The following is a 17,375-nucleotide window of genomic DNA, read 5'->3' on the forward strand; positions in this document are numbered from 1 at the left end:
TTACCACAGTGGAGGAGACGATTCAATAATTAATGCAGACAGATCCATGTGGGGCTCACTTCTCAACTTCTCGTCTGTAATGAGAAGAGCGGGGGAGCAGGAGAGAAGAAGGGAGGGGACTGAGGCTGCCTGACTGATTGACTGACAGGGCCACTCAGCTCAGTTTAGCTCTAGGGTAGCAGCTTGATTTGGAATTCAGCCCAAGTGAAACAGCCACTCTTCAGCACCAAAGGATGATGTGAAACCAGTGTGGTTAGAGTATCTTTACATTTATAGTCGGATGCAGAAAGAATGAACCCCTCACACACACGCACAATCATTCGTACTCTACTCAATTATGTACTGTAATAGATGCATTATGAATAAGAGCTCATGTAAATCGTTTAGAACAGATAGTTTTGTAAAGCAGGGTTTCCCAGGGTCCTGGGGCCCCCCCTGGGTCCACGTTTAGTTTTTTTGCCCGAGCACTACACAGCTGATTCAAATAACCAACTTATCATCAAGCTTTGATTATTTGAATCAGCTGTATAGTGCTGGGGCAGGACCGAGTTTGGGAAACCCTGGTTTAGAGGACTATTACATAGGAGACTTGGTATAAATTCAGCTCAGAGGATTCAGCTTAAGGATTATTCAGCTATTTCTGGGACATTGTTAAAAGCCCCTGGCATTATCTCTGACAGCAGAGAGACCAAACAACTAGGTTAAAGGTCACACCCATTCGGCATCAGAGGGATATTATTGGCTATTATTAGGTTACGACATGGTCACCACATGTTGATGATGAACATGAGGACTTTATTGTATTTGTTAGGAAAGTGTTGTTGCGTCATACAGCATCCAACACTGGATCAGGAAGACCTGTTTGGTCGAAACACGAACATCTCCTCATGGGGAAATTCGAATTGGATTTTATTTATGAAAATAATCCTTACAAAGATCATGTTAAATATTGGACAGACGATATAGACGATTGCTTTATGATCTGGACGGGTTACGGAATTAAATTAAACAAATGTCTTAACTACATTAACTCTAGAATACAATCCATTTCCTTCACTATGGAAAAGAACATTACCTCTATACATTTCTTAGATGTACTGTACTTGTTACAAAGAAGGGACAATCTCTAAGTACTACAGTTTACAGAAAACCTACAGATAAAACTACTATACTGACAGCTGATAGTTATCACCATCTCCCCCTAAAATGAAGTTTACCAGTATGCAAACTTCATAGCCAGCATCGCATCTGTGACACAGAGGAAGAATATGATAGACAATCAAATTCTCTCCTTGAGCATTTCCGCTTGAGAGGAAACCCCAAAACATGGCTTGATAAAGCTCAAAAACAAGTTCAATGTCACGTTGGTATGAATGATTCGGGAGACAGGCGTAGGAATGCGCAATAGGGGTTTTTGTGCAGCGCAACGACACTGGCCTCGAGGACAATCACAGGAACGCAGTGCGGGTCGATCAGGACCCGATGCAGCTGCCGAAGTTGCATCGTTGTCGGACGGGCCAGTTGCCGCTGCCAAAGTTGCATCGTTGTCGGACCGTCCAGTTGCCGCACGGGCCAGTTGCCGCTGCCGAAGTTGCATCGTCGTCGGACGGGCCAGTTGCCGCTGCCGAAGTTGCATCGTCATCGGACGGGCCAGTTGCCGCTGCCGAAGTTGCATCGTCGTCGGACGGGCCAGTTGCAGCTACCGAAGTTGCATCGTCGTCGGACGGGCCAGTTGCCGCTGTCGAAGTTGCATTGTCGTCGGACGGGCCAGTTGCCGCTGTCGAAGTTGCATCGTCGTCGGACGGGCCAGTTGCCGCTGTCGAAGTTGCATCGTCGTCGGACGGGCCAGTTGTCGCTGCCGAAGTTGCGTCGTCAGATGGACCCGTTGTGGCGATGTCAGACAAGCCAGTTGCAGCTGCCGAAGTTGCGGCGGCGCCGGACAGACCAGTCGCAGCGTCGTCAGACGGGCCATTCCATTAAGGGTCGATTATTCTGTCACGCTGGTATGAATGATTCGTGAGACAGGCGCAGGAATGTGTAATAGTTTTATTATTTCACCCAAATTACAACGTGCCATGTAAAGGCACGGGGACGAAGACAAAAACAAACACGTAACAACACACAGGGTGGAAACCCAAACAAAAGAGAGAGGAGTATCTCAAATAAATAACACAAGCGCACAATGATTATCACACGGGACGAGACCCGTAATCATCTGCGCAATCCACAATGGCACGAAAGCCAAAACACACAGCACAGGTAATCACTTGACCAACGGACATAGTAACAATAATGGAAACGAAAGGGCACACTTATACAAATACAATCAGTGGGAATAGGGGCCAGGTGTGTGTATTGAAAGTTCCAGAGGGATCTGTGACATTAACAGCTTGAACAAAAGCCAGTTAATAAATCCCAGCAAAAACAGATGGAACAGTTCTCTGTAAACTACACTGAACAAAAATATAAACGCAACATGTAAAGTGTTGGTCCCATGTTTCATGAGCTGAAATAAAAGATCCCAGAAATGTTTCATACACACAAAAAGCTTGTTTCTCTCGAATTTTGTGCACAAATTTGTTTACATCCCTGTTAGTGAGCATTTCTCCTTTGCCAAGATAATCTATCCACCTGACAGGTGTTGCATATCAAGAAGCTGATTAAACAGCATGATTATTACACAACAAAATGCCACAGATGTGGGGAGCGTGCTATTGGCATGCTGACTGCAGGAATGTCCACCAGAGCTGTTGCCAGAGAATTTTATGTTAATTTCCCTACCATAAGCTGCCTCCAACATCGTTTCAGAGAATTTGGCAGTACGTCCAACTTGCCTCACAACCGCAGACCACGTGTATGGCGTCATGTCAGCGAGCAGTTTGCTGATGTCAATGTTGTGAACAGAGTGCCCCATGGTGGCGGTGGGGTTATGGTATGGGCAGACATAAGTACGTCTTGGAGAACATAAATCCACTATCTTTATAGAACAAAATCATTCTATTAATGAATTGCGTTGCGTTGAGATCGAAAAAGTTCCTCCACCACACAGAGGTGATTAGGACAACAAATTACTCCAAAGAGAAACCATGTGGATATATAAATAAAATTCTGTATCTCCTCACAGTTTAAACTAAGAATTAGATTTCACCTCTTTCTATAGGGCAAATGTAGACTGTTATACAAGAACACTGTCCATATCAGATTATGCATATTGTTCATGTTTTGGCTCCACATGTTTATGAACGGCTGAGTCTGATGTCCTTTGTGGTGGTCTATCTCATGAATTGATATAATGTATTCAAGTGAGCAGACACCCAAGGTAATTGATTCATAAATTGCCCTTCGTGCCCGCTCCCATACCCTATAATTCTGTATTTCTTCGTGACTAACGTGTATACAGGTAGACCAGAAAAGCCACATCCCTGATTGGTAGATGAGTGGCAACCCTGATTAGAAGCACCTGCTGCTCATCGGTTGTTCTTTACAAATGCTGTTATGAATTAAAGTAAAATTGTACCTACACACTGAAGAAGGATGCAAAGCCGAAACGTCTGTGTACTCTATCCCCGATGCAGTGAAAATAATACAACAAATTGAATAATGAAGAAATCTTTATGCGACATCTTTTTGAGTGCTGACCCATCACAACTTTCTGTTCGTTGAAACACGTTGCCTGCTATAATATAATGTTATCTGCTCCTACTAAATGTTTTCTATTTTTGCGAATAGTTTATAAGAATAATACCTGCTGTTTTTTGTCTTTTTTGTATCTAACAGCCATCTTAAATACACATAGACTGCTGTCACTAGTTACATTAAAAAATATATATATATTTTTTTTTAGTGAATATCCGAAACATACAATATACATGCAGTGAAGCCGCTCAACAACTACATCATACCCAGTCATCCAACAGACTCCCATTCAGAGCGACACCCAGAAGCATCCAGGGTCAATGCCCTGCTCAAAGGCACGTTGACAGATCTCCCACCAGGCCAAAAAAGTGAACCCGAACCCTCCAAGATCCCCCCACAGTTCCCCAACAGTTGCCGATCAACCATTCGAGACCCCTCTCACAGTCCCCCCCAAGAATAAAAAATAAAAAGTACAATGAATTCCATTCCCCACCCCCAAGAACCCCCAATGCACCAACAACCAAGAGAATAACTAAGGAGAAAAAATTTAAAGACAGAAGAAAACAGCAAACAATGCGAAAAAATATATAATAATAATAATAATACTTTTTTAAACAAAGGACATCAAGGACAACTAAATTCATAACAGCAATGCCAACTGTATATGTTTGTGTGCATGTCTGGCACTATTACATGTATGTGTGTGTTCTTGTATGTGTTTATTTGAATGAGAGTGTGTGTATATGCATGTGTACAAACACCTGCACGGCATCAGCCTCAGGCAAACCGACATTAGTTGTAAAAACACTGCCCCTCAGTGTCATTCAAACATACTTTTTATTATGTTTAATTTAGACTTTAAAAAAAAACTTTTATCTTTGACCATCATCAGCTTCCCTCAGCCCATCCCATCTATCTCTGCTTGCCACCCACTTCGGGTTTCTACGCAACACATATCTTTCAACTATGCTGTGATGTTTAACGTACAATTTCAATCTATCTAATCGAATAGAATCCACAGATTGTGAGTTGAAGATAAATACTTTTACTAAGAGTATTAGTATATTAGTAATTGACTCACCCGGTCTCTCCAGATCTCCTAACAGTACTATTTCTAGGGTCAATTTTAGATCAATGCTATGCATTTTCAGCCATTCCTGAACCTGAGACCAGAAACAGGCTACCTGAGAGCAATACCAAAATAAATGGTCTATTGATTCTGTATCCTCACAACAAAATCTGCAGAGCTTCGATGATTTTATGCCCCAAATATTCAACCTTTTGTCGGTGTCAAGAATTCTATATAATAATTTTAGCTGAAAAGCACGAAGTCTTGAATCTTGCGTTGTTTTATATATCAACTCACACACCTTGTACCATGGAATCGGTACATCAAAAATCTCTTCCCAACTATTTTGCAATCTGTATTGCACAGTTGTCCACATCCTGGTCCTCAAATGAAACTGGTATACTTTCCTATTTATGTTATTTTTATTCCTCCGCCAGTTTTGATCCTTTATATTGGGCAGACAGATCAGTTCCCTACCTCCTCCCGCTGCTACCTGCCTCATCCATTTTTGGGGTAATGCTGTAATCAATTGGTTGTACTCTTGGATTGAGCAGACCTTCCCGTACAATTCTGATAACTCCATGAAGGACATAATTCTACCATTCCAATTTACAATATCATTTAAGAACAAAATACCCTTTTCAAACATCTTTCCCATAAATACAGGTATTTTATCAACCATCACATTTGAGTTCAGCTATAATATTTGTTGTACTATTTGTTCTATCTTTCAGGGGGATGAAATTGAAATTGTAGCCAGCTCTGCAATACTTGTTTGAAAAAGAGAGATACTTTGAAAAAAGTATCATTTTCAATTAATTGAAAATGAGACATGGCAATCTGCACAAAGGCTACAATACCATTTTTAAACAATGGATGAGCTTTCTTAGTAATCTAATTGAGAACAATTTAGGGTTAAAGTAAAACTTTTGAACGAGTGAAGCTTTTAGAGAGAGGTTAAGTGCTTTTATATTTAATAATTTCAACCCACCCAATTCATATTCATTATATAGATAGGCACATTTTATTTTGTCTGGTTTAGCGTCCCAGATAAATCAAACATTTTTTGCTCATATGATTTGAAAAATGAATCATCAGGAGTAGACAGCGCCATAAGTAAGCGAGTAAACTGAGATATGACTAAGGAGTTAATCAGGGCAATTTTTCCATAAATAGATTTATTTATTTATCTAAATTTACAAGTCTTCTATTGAAATTCATTGTGGAGAGCTTATTTATATATTTTGTGATATGAATACCAAGTATATCTACTTCACCATCAGCCCATTTTATAGGTAAACTGCAGGGTAATGTAAAAGTTGTATTTTTTAAAGATCCAATACGTAATATTGTACACTTATCATAATTAGGTTTAAGTCCAGAGAGTACAGAAAAGTTATCTAGATCTTCAATGAGACATTGCAGGGATCTAGCTTGCGGACTTAATATAAAACTTGAGTCATCGGCATACATTGAAACCTTTGTTTTTAAGCCTTGGATTTCTAATCCTCTAATGTTGTTATTGGATCTGATTTTAATAGCTAGCATTTCGATGGCCACAACGAATAGATATGGGAATAGATATGGTGACAGTGGACACCTTTGTTTAACTCCTCTTGACAATTCAAAACTCTCTAGAAGTAACCTTTATTTACTATTTTACACCTGGGGTTGCTATACATTATTTTACCCATTTTAATAGAGAATGAAAAAAATCCATGCATTTATAAATAAAATCCAGTCTTGCAAATCCCTCTTCAAACTCTGCTTTAAATACCAGGCTTGGCTTCTTAGATGTTTCATGATGTTCTATTATTTCTAGTAGTTTATCTCCAATGTATCGTCCATGTAAAAAACCTGTCTGATCAGGATGAACAAAACCTGGTAAAATCAGAGTGCTAAGCATTTCGCTAGTATTTTTGCATCACAACATTGAAGTGTAAGGGGCCTCCAGATTTTTAGATAGACTGGGTCTTTATATTTGCCATCTGGATCTTGTTTTAATAATGGAGAAATCAGACCTCCCTCTGAGTACCTGACAGACTACCATTTCTATAGGAGTAGTTAAAACAATCTAACAATGGAGCTTTTAGTATATCAAAAAAGGCTTGATATACCTCTACCGGTATGCCATCAAGCCCTATGGTTTTTCCAGACTGAAAGGATTTAATAGTCTCAAAATATTCTTCCTCTGTAATTTGGCCTTCGCACTGATCTTTCTGTACATTTGTTAATTTTAATTTTTTTATATTATTTGGAAAGAATTCCTTACCGTAATCTTCATTCAGTGGGAGAGGATGAGACGGAAAAGAGAACATCTTCCTAAAATAATTAGCTTCCTCTTTCAAAATATCATTCGAAGAATCATATATGACTCCGTCTTCAGTAATGAGTGTCTGCAAATAATTTTTGTTAGCGTTCCTATATTGGAGATTCAGGAAGAATTTTGTGCATTTATCTCCATATTCCATCCAGTTTGCTTTATTTTTGTAATAAATTACATTAGATCGTTCTTGAATAAGTTCCTCAAGTTCTTTTTGTTTTTCCTCTAACTTATTTTGTATCTCTGTAGTATCATTTTTATTGCGATCTACCTGTACTATTAGTTCATGGATTTCCCTTGTTAGTCTTGTCTCTTTAGCCAGAAACGGATGAATATTGAATTGAATGACCTCTGAAGGTCTTAACACTGTGTTATAGTCTCCTACCATAATAATTTGATCGTTTGTTGCCTGTAAGTTCAATAAATTGGTATAAATGTTTTCGACGAAGTATGAATCATCCTGATTTGGACCATATAGATTAATGAGCCAAATCTCTTTGTCGTCCACTTTCATATTCAAAAGGATCCACCTTCCTTGCAAATCATTCCTGACTATTTGGACATTCAGATCGATATTTTTGATAATTAATATCATCACACCTTTTGAATTCCTTTGTCCATGACAGAAAATTATTTCACCACCCCATTCCTTTTTCCACACAACTTCATCTAAGGATGTAGAGTGAGTTTTCTGTAAACAGTATATGTTATATTCCTTTTCTTTAAGCCATGTAAAGACTGATCTTCTTTTTTTAATAATCTGCTAAACCGTTACAATTATAAGTGTATATATTTATTTCACCCCTTACCATAACTAGATACTATTCTCAGTCTAAATTGACCATAATTAGTGCTTGTAAAGTTACTACCATCAGAGGTATTATGACGGTCAAAATTAGAGCTTTCAAATGTCTGATATTTAGAATTCAAGAAATAGGTTCTAGCAATATTTGTTTTATGTCCTTGCCTGTTTGCCTGTGAGCCAATGCCACAGATGTTAGAAAATTGAGACAAGATATTATGTGTGTAGTAAATCTGAGTAGGTTGATGTGTATGATATTGGATGTGATTTAGTGAGAGTGTGTACGATGTCTGTATTAGTTACATCTTATCTCAGCACTGAACATGACTGTGATTGAGGTTGACATTTCGCATGATCACATCGACAAGTATTCTATTTTTATAAGAGTACATATGAGTCATGTGAATAAGAATATACAGTACCTTCAGAAAGTATTCACACTTTTACTTTTTCCACATTTGGTTGTGTTACAGCCTGAATTGTGTGTCACTGATCTATACACAATACCCCATAATGTCAAAGTGGAATTTTGTTTGGAGACATCTTTTGAAATGTATGGATTTTTTTTTATACCTGAAATGTATTCAACCCCTTTGTTATGGCAAGCCTAAATACGTTTCAAGATTAGAAATGTGCATAACTAATCACATAATAAGTTGCATGAACTCATTCCGTGTTCAATAATAGTTGTGAACATGATTTTTGAATGACTACCCCATCTCTGTACCACACATACAGATAATTGTAAGGTCCTTCAATCGAGTAGTGACTTTCAAGCACAGATTCATCCACATAAACCAGGGAGGTTTTTCAATGCCTCGCAAAGAAGGGCACCAATTGGTAGATGTGGATAAAAAAAACTGACGCTGAATATCCCTTTGGGCATGGTGAAGTTATTAATTAGGCTTTGGATGGTGTATCAATACACCCAGATCCACAAAGAAACAGGCGTCCTTCCTAACTCAGTTGCCAGAGAGGAAGGAAACTGCTCAGGGATTTCACCAAGAGGCCAATGGTGATTTTAAAACAGTTACAGAGTTTGATGGTTCTGATAGGAGAAAACTGAGGATGGATCAACAACATTTGAGTTACTCTACAATACTAACCTAATTGACAGAGTGAAAAGAAGGAAGTCTGTACAGAAAAAAATATTCCAAAACATGCATCCTGTTTGCAACAAGGCATTAAGTAATACTGCAAAAAATGCGGGCAAAGAACATTTTGTCCTGAATACAAAGCATAATGTTTCGGGCAAACCCAACACAACACATCACTGAGTACCACTCTTTATATTTTCAAGCATGGTGGTGGCTGCATCATGTTATTGGTATGCTTGTCATCGACAAGGACTAGGGAGTTATTTAGGATAAAATAAATGGAATACAACTATAAGCACAGGCAAAATCCTAGAGGAAAACCTGGTTCAGTCTGCTTTCTAACAGTCACTGGGAGACAAATTCATCTTTCAGCAGGACAATAACCTAAAACACAAGGTGAAATACACTGGATTTGCTTACCAAAACAACATTGAATGTTCCTGAGTGTAGTTACAGTTTTGACTTAAGGTAATCTATGGTAATGTCACGCCCTGACTGTAGATTGCTTTGTATGTTTCTATTTTTAGTTTGGTCAGGGTGTGATGTGGGTGGGTATTCTATGTTGTAGGTCTAGGTTTTCTATTTCTATGTGTTTGGCCTGGTATGGTTCTCAATCAGAGGCAGCTGTCTATCGTTGTCTCTGATTGAGAGCCATACTTAGGTAGCCTGTTTTCCCACTTGTGTTTGAGGGTGATTCATTTCTGTTTAGTGTGTGTTGCACCTGATGGAGCTGTTTCGGGTTGTCTCTTTGTTGTTTTTGCATATTAGTGTTCAGTTTCGAATAAACATGACGAACACGTACCACGCTGCACTTTGGTCCTCCTCTCCTTCGCCCGACGACAATCGTTACAGGTAGTAATCAAGACTTGAAATGGCTGTCTAGCACTGATCAACAATCAACTTGACAGAGCTTGAAGAATTTTTTAAAGAAAAATGGGCAAATATTGTACAATCCAAGTGTGCAAAGCTCTTAGAGATACCCGGAAAGACTCGCAGCTGTAATTGCCGCCAAAGGTGCTCCTAAAAAGTATTGACTCGGGGGTGTGAATACCTATGTAAATGAGATATTTCTGTATTTCATTTTAATAAATGTCTTCACTTTGTCATTATGGGGTATTGTATGTAGATTGGAAAAAAATCGATTTAATCCATTTTAAATTGAGGCTGTAACACAACAAAATGTGGAATAATTCAAGGGGTATGTATACTTTCTGAAGGCACTGCATAATAAGAAGATATATAAATGCTGCGTTGTTATTTTACAACGTTTCATCTCACATTCAGCACCGTGCTGTAATCTGTGAGAGAATACAGTACAACGGTACATAAAGAGAAAAGTGGGGCAATTTCAAAGAGTTGCACAATTTACTTTGACTCATCCTCCATTGATCAGTGTTGTAGGGCTTTAAAATGATTACCCAGAAAATGTTTTACTGATGAACCGGAGCCATATCTCTGAAAAATGTAAACAACACTCCAGACTATCTTTCTGAAGGGCCAGGGGAAACAAAATCCTCCAACAAACTTAAAAAAGGGTTTTAATACTATTTGTGATTGAACACACACGTACAAAGGCAGACAGGCAGATACGCACAAAAACACATTTGTTGATAAGTTTCACAGCAGTTTACACCTTTTTCCTGTCGTAATAGAAGGTAAACGGTTGGGACTTAAACCAGAGAAACAGAGTGGTAGGAGGTACAGTAACTAGGGACCTTGTCTGAGTTAAAGGGTTTTCTTTCCCACATTCATTCATTAAGCCAGCCTTGTGTTTTAGTGTAACTATCTCAGAGCGGACCGAGTGACCTGACAAACACAAATAGCAGACAGCCAGAAAATGTGTTGAAGAGAATCCCTTAGCAGCAAGACCTGCTAATACTATTTGAAATAATTTCAAATACTTCACCTGTGCTCGATTGATCTTGCCTGTTGCAATGGAACCAAAATAAGTGCAAACCCCACCCACCTGACACTCTAGGCAGGCTAAAGCAAATACTCTATTTCAAATACTATTTGAACCCAGGTATGCTTAGCAGTGTGGGTAAACTGCAAGCAAGTAGACAGACAGGACAGCAGGTATTACTGCTGGTCGATAATACTGCTGGTCAGCACTTCTGTTGAAAGCTGCCTGGTAGACTGACGGAGACACCCAACAGCCCAGTGGTTATTATGAGCCGGTTATAGGGTCTGTTATACTAAAGCCTGACAGAGCAGTCAACACACTGGCTGATACTGTAATGACAAAGGCTTGGATACAGATAGACCTACCGTAAGCATTGTCACAACTGCAAGCTACAAACTCACAGGAATACAGTAGCAACGAAGGGGACAAAACCATGTAAATATTTGTCACCCACACAGTGCTGTACGTGCATTGCTATCTAGTTTCATTGCTATCCCAATACCTTAGATTCAAACTGAAAAGTTCAGTATGAATTAATCCACTTAAAAAACTGTTTACATACCCTATATTAAAATGTCCTAAAACATCTAAATATGAGTTAGACCCATGTGCAGCAGTGTCCCAGTCCTGTGTTCTCGCTCTCTCCCTCTCTCAATTCAATTCAAGGGGCTTTATTGGCATGGGTAACATATGCTTACATTGCCAAAGCAAGTGAAATTAATAAACAAAAGTGAAATATACAATAAAAAGTGGACAGTAAATACTACACTTACACAAGTTCCAAAAGAATAAAGACATTTCAAATGTCATTATGTCAATATACAGTGTTGTAATGATGTGCAAATAGTTAAAGTACAAAAGGGGAAGAAAAAAAATACGAGTTGTATTTCAAATGGTGTTTGTTCTTCACTGGTTGCCCTTTTCTTGTGGCAACAGGTCACACATCTTGGTGCTGTGGGTGCACACTGTCGTATTTCACCCAGTAGATATGGGAGTTTATCAAAAACTGTTTTCGAATTCTTTGTTGGTCTGTAATCTGAGGGAAATATGTGTCTCTAATATGGTATTACATTTGGCAGGAGATTAGGAGGTACAGCTCAGTTTCCACCTCCTTTTGTGGGCAGTGTGCACATAGCCTGTCTTCTCTTGACAGCTAGGTCTGCCTACGGCAACCTTTCTCAATAGCAAGGCTATGCTCACTGCGTCTGTACATAGTCAAAGATTTCCTTAATTTTGGGTCAGTCACAGTGGTTAGGTATTCTGCCACTGTGTACTCTCTGTTCAGTGCCAAATAGCATTCTAGTTTGCTCCGTTTTTTTGTTCATTATTTCCAATGTGTCAAGTAATTATCTTTTTGTTTCTCATGATTTGGGACCAGCTTGCTTCTTCTCCAGGTTCATCTCTCTGTAGGTGATGGCTTTGTTATGGAAGGTTTGGGAATCGCTTAATTTCAGGTGGTTGTAGAATTTAACAGCTCTTTTCTGGATTTTGATCATTAGCGGGTATCGGCCTAATTCTGCTATGCATGCATTATTTGGTGTACACAGAGGTTATTTTTGCAGAATTCTGCATGCAGAGTCTCAATTTGGAATTCTTGGTTGGTGAGCGGACCCCAGATCTCACAACCATAAAGGGCAATGGGTTCTATAACTGATTAAAATATTTTTAGCCAGATCCTAATTGGTATGTCAATTTTTTTGTTCCTTTTGAAGGCATAAAATGCCCTTCTTGCCTTGTCTCTCAGATCATTCACAGCTTTGTGGAAGTTACCTCTGGCGCTGATGTTTAGGCCGAGGTATGCATAGTTTTTTGTATGCTCTAGGGCAAGATGGATGGAATTTGTATTTGTGGTCCTGGCAACTGGACCTTTTTTGTAACACCATTATTTTTGTCTTACTGAGATTTACTGTCAGGGCCCAGGTCTGACAGAATCTGTGCAGAAGATCTAGGTGCTTCTGTTGGCCCTCCTTGGTTGGGGACAGAAAGACCCAGGCTCTAGCAACACACAAGTGGGCACGCACTCACACACTAATAGAGGTCACATTAGCTTGGCAGGAAACACAAGGTGATTATGGAAATTCTGTCAATTACTGCAGACAGAGTAAACAGCCTTTCCATCATTTTTGACTCCTATATTTACCTTTTCTTAATAGTTGTACTGTAGATGTATGAAGGCCGTTATTTTCCCAGGGGATCTTGTTTCCCTCTCCTTGTGTGTGTGTGTGTGTGTGTGTGTGTGTGTGTGTGTGTGTGTGTGTGTGTGTGTGTGTGTGTGTGTGTGTGTGTGTGTGTGTGTGTGTGTGTGTGTGTGTGTGTGTGTGTGTGTGTGTGTCAACAACTGGATGTCAGAATAACTCAGGGTCGGCAAAAACACCTCAGACTGGAGCCAACCAACCAACAACTGTTTATACAGGCAATGTGATATAAAACATTTACATAATTCAATATATTATATAACATTAAATCATATATTTATCACACTAGAGAGAGAAGCAGACCAATACATCAATTGTAGTGGCCTTAGAGTTTATCAATGTATCTGTTCTATTACTCCAATAATCTAAAATAAGGGCAATTCCACAGTAACAGAGTAACACTGAGACTCCGATTTCTCACTTTCAAATGTATGTCAAACCAAAACCAATGATTACAAAGTTAAACAAACCATACAACTCTATGCACAAGGACTACATTGAACAATTTCCACTGAACATAAAAATAAAAAAATACTTGAAGAACAGTGGAGATGCAGTTTGGTAAGAGAATGACAGATTTTAAAGTAAAAGAAAGTTGTTTTGTTCTGTATAGTATGTTGTTCATACTGGTTTAACCGTTAGCAAATTGATGTTCCAGCTACTATTTGAAGCATATTTCCATATGTGCCTGATAAATAGCTGTACTGACATAAAACCATAGTACAGCACAATAATCTACTTCACATAATACACCATAATACTAGTAATATAATACACTCTGTATATGTATGACACCTCATTTAATAATCAGTCTAGGGCAGTGGTCACCAACCTTTTCTGAGTCAAGATCACTTTCGCAATCAAAAAGCAAGCTGAGTATGTATTTTCATGAAACATTACTGTGAAATGGCATTAACACAATGTTAAAAATTGTGAAATAGTGTTAATGCAAGTCACATTGCTCTAAAATAATCGTAACAACTGAAAAGCCCCAGTTTGCTTTTTGGCTTCTTTTATGTCATAAAAAATGTAAATTCGTGTGTGGCTGCAGCTCCCAGTCATCCATCCTTCTGGAAGAAGATGGAAAAGAAAGAGAGTGAGGAGCTCCATCATGAGTCCAGTACATCAAGAGAGTATTATTCTACTATTAATCAATCAATCAATTTGATAGACAGTAATGGAGTTAATCGGTTCCTCTCTGTCCTCACCTCTGCGCCGCTGCACACCGCTCTCTCTCTCCTCTGACTTCAACTTTCTGGCCAATGTTAGCTAGCAAGCTTGCTAGATACAGGGCTGGAGACTTTTTTCATCACCGTCCCAGAATCATCCCGAAGTCCAATTTAAACCATCCCACACTGAAGATCAACTGTCCCAAATTAAAATATGTATTTACAATTTTTGGGGGGAGATGTCAACATGGGTCTACTCATAGGTGATCTAAAAGGCTAATAGGACTAGCCTACTACTGAAATCGATAAATGGGGCTGTCAACTGAGCCAGAAATATATATATTTTGAATAGGCTAAATGTGAAAAAATAATTAGCCTACATGTAAAAGTGTAGCCTAGGTATTGGCTACAGACTCTCATGTCCACGCCGATGCTGACTGACATGAGTTAGGAATCAGAAATTGTAGCCAAGCTTTAATGAGACTTTTAATTTGGCCTAGATCAGTGTAGGCTGTTGAGGGGAGGATGGCTCATAATAATGGCTGGAATGGCATAGAATGGAGTGAATGGAATGGTATCAAACATATGAAAATTATAGCCGTTCTCCCCTCAGCAGCCTCCACAGGCCTAGATAAGCCAGTCATTTTGACAATTATAATGTAGGATAATTAACATGAACTTCTAAAGGCTTGATTCTCTTGACATACTCGAGGCACGGTTTGTTCAGATCAACTGGTCACAAGAGCAGAGAGAAAGGCCAGTGACTGTAGCGCACTGCACACATCAGCCACCTTACAAGGCAGTCAGCATTTTAAAATGATTTAACCATAAACTTAACTGTTTAAAACCTGGAACTTTTATTTCATTTTAGGAAGCATGTCTTGCCAAAATCAGACCATATGTTGAGGGAATAATTTTATTAACACTTCATTGTGTCATTGAAACCAGCATTTTCTATTGTTCTATTGGTTTTCAAATCAACTTTCCTAGTCATATAGCACAATCCTAGTCATATAGCAACCCATGCTAGTTGTTGCATCTTTAGATCTCCGTTCTTACTACATTTCTAACAGATATTTTCATCTATGTCATATGAAACCACTGCATGTGCAGTGCACTTTTAGGAACACTGTGTTCCCGCTAATTGCATTTTGGAACATTCGCGCATAGCCTACTGCCGTGTGCGCATGCGCTGTGCTTCTAACGTGAACAAATAATAGTTTATTAACATTCTAAGCTAAACGTTCTGATCTTTTGCCTTAGCATAATTGCTTTCTAAAATTTTTTGGGGGGGGATCAATCGTTCCAGAACTGTCCCAGAGTCTGTTTGAACCGTCTCAGACATTTTTTTTTTTCGTCCCGGAGACAACCTTAATTTCGAGCCCTGACTACATACCCAGAGAGAAAGCACATTGTTCGATCCTTGCTCCCTCTCTCTGAAACTGTCAGATTATTATTTCTCAGTTTCTTTCCCTTGCTGTGTTGGCTCTAGTAATGATTGGTAGGACTGGGTGCAGTCAGGATACAACGAACGAGGAAAGAAGAATGAGGAATGAGGAAACAAGAATGAGCGAGAAGTAAGTAGCTAGCTAGTGCTAGTTAATTAGTTTGTTGTTCACACATCACTTGTCATGACTGGCTGCAGCAGCACTCTCTCAACACCCAATGACTGTGCTCAACACACACCCCTTCGGCCATCCCCTCCCTCCCTCCCTCCACTCACTGACTCACTCACTCAGCAACAGCCTGCCTCACTGCCTAATAGTCAGCAGCAGCAGGTCACAGTGAAATTCATTTATATATTTTTAAAGCGAAATGCCATGGCGTCCGCAGTGCAATTTAGAAGTAGCCCAAAATCCCACAACCCGCAACCAATACATTTTCACCAACGACATTGTTTTCAAAGTAGCCCAATTTGACGGGAAAACCGCAGACATGGCAACTCTGGCACGGGTTTGCTTCACGCTGTTACAGTGTGGTAGCCAGGGGTCCAAGACAGTGGAGAAGTTGAGCCTCATGCTTCAACACTCGTAAGAGTCTACCTTTAACCTAATAAAAACACTTCTGTAGGAATGACGTTTGTGCAGCCTTACACATTATCACAGTATATTGGCTATGTTTGGACTGCCAATATTGTTATTTTCAGACCATATTATTTAAAAAACTTGAGATTTGATAACAAAATAAATCAGTTGCTGTATCACTTGTGAGGCACAGCTGAGCATAAATTGAAATAATTTGCTTTTTATTTTACTGGACTGATGGTACCAGCATCTGATAGTAAGTCTCAGCGGAGGGAGAGAGAGAGCAGCAGTAGAGATCTGTATATAATGATGAGGTGCTCAAGTCTCCGCCCTAACAATGGGAGTTGTTGTCCCAAAGGTGGGAAGGCAGGGGACAAGTTTAGGTCCAAAATAAGCCCATAGAAACGCATTGGGCTTATTTTGGACAGATTTTGGCGAGAGTGAAACCCCTCACTTCGCCTCTTCCTCTCTGGCAGCAGAGGGTCCGCCTCTCACAGTCCCTGCTCTCTCCTTTCCTCCGGTGAGACTGTCCAGAGAGAGGGGACACCGTCCTCCACCTGATGGCTAAACTTGAGTCGCACTGCATCATTTCTGCCTTAAGCACAAATGTATTTTGTTCCTATGACCAGAAAAAGTGAAATATTCCTCGATATTAAAATATATATGATGAGCTGCTAATAATAAAAACGCAGGGCTATCGATACACTTGGCTACTCATTCATTCCAGCTGCAGTGAGAGTGGAAGCAGGGAGAAGAGCGTTTTATGTTTTTAAAAGTGTTGAATAAAAACAGTGTTGACATAAAAACATAAACTCACTCATAAAAACAGAAGCTCTCTGATGTATTCTTTGACCGTCTCTTTCTGGTCATGGTTTCAAAAGTTGACGATTGGCACAGTAGGCTGTCTTGATGTAGCCACAGCTCTCCTGGTCTGCCGGGTTGGTGGAGTTTGTCCCTTCAGACAAATGAAATGGTTCAAAATGGGAACACTTTGCCTACCCAGCATGCGCAGGGCTTCTGAATCAAGTACACTTCCGACAACCGCGTAAGACAAATAAATACAAATGAATAGGAGCGCAAGGCTTAATCCACGCCTTTTCTACAAGGGTGTGTTACAGCCAGCCACTATGCCTTTGTCCCAAATGGCACCCTATTCC

The 17,375-nt window shown here is 39.6% G+C and overlaps 1 protein-coding gene across 3 annotated transcripts in view; it reads right to left on the reverse strand.

The window, feature by feature from the left end:
* LOC139564143 (oxidation resistance protein 1-like) overlaps window positions 1–17,375 on the reverse strand; it is a 200,090-nt gene that overhangs the window by 167,666 nt on the left and 15,049 nt on the right. The gene's annotated exons all lie outside the window — the stretch shown is intronic.

Source organism: Salvelinus alpinus, chromosome 35 (assembly GCF_045679555.1).
Source record: "Salvelinus alpinus chromosome 35, SLU_Salpinus.1, whole genome shotgun sequence".
NCBI classification, from domain to species: Eukaryota; Metazoa; Chordata; class Actinopteri; order Salmoniformes; family Salmonidae; genus Salvelinus; species Salvelinus alpinus.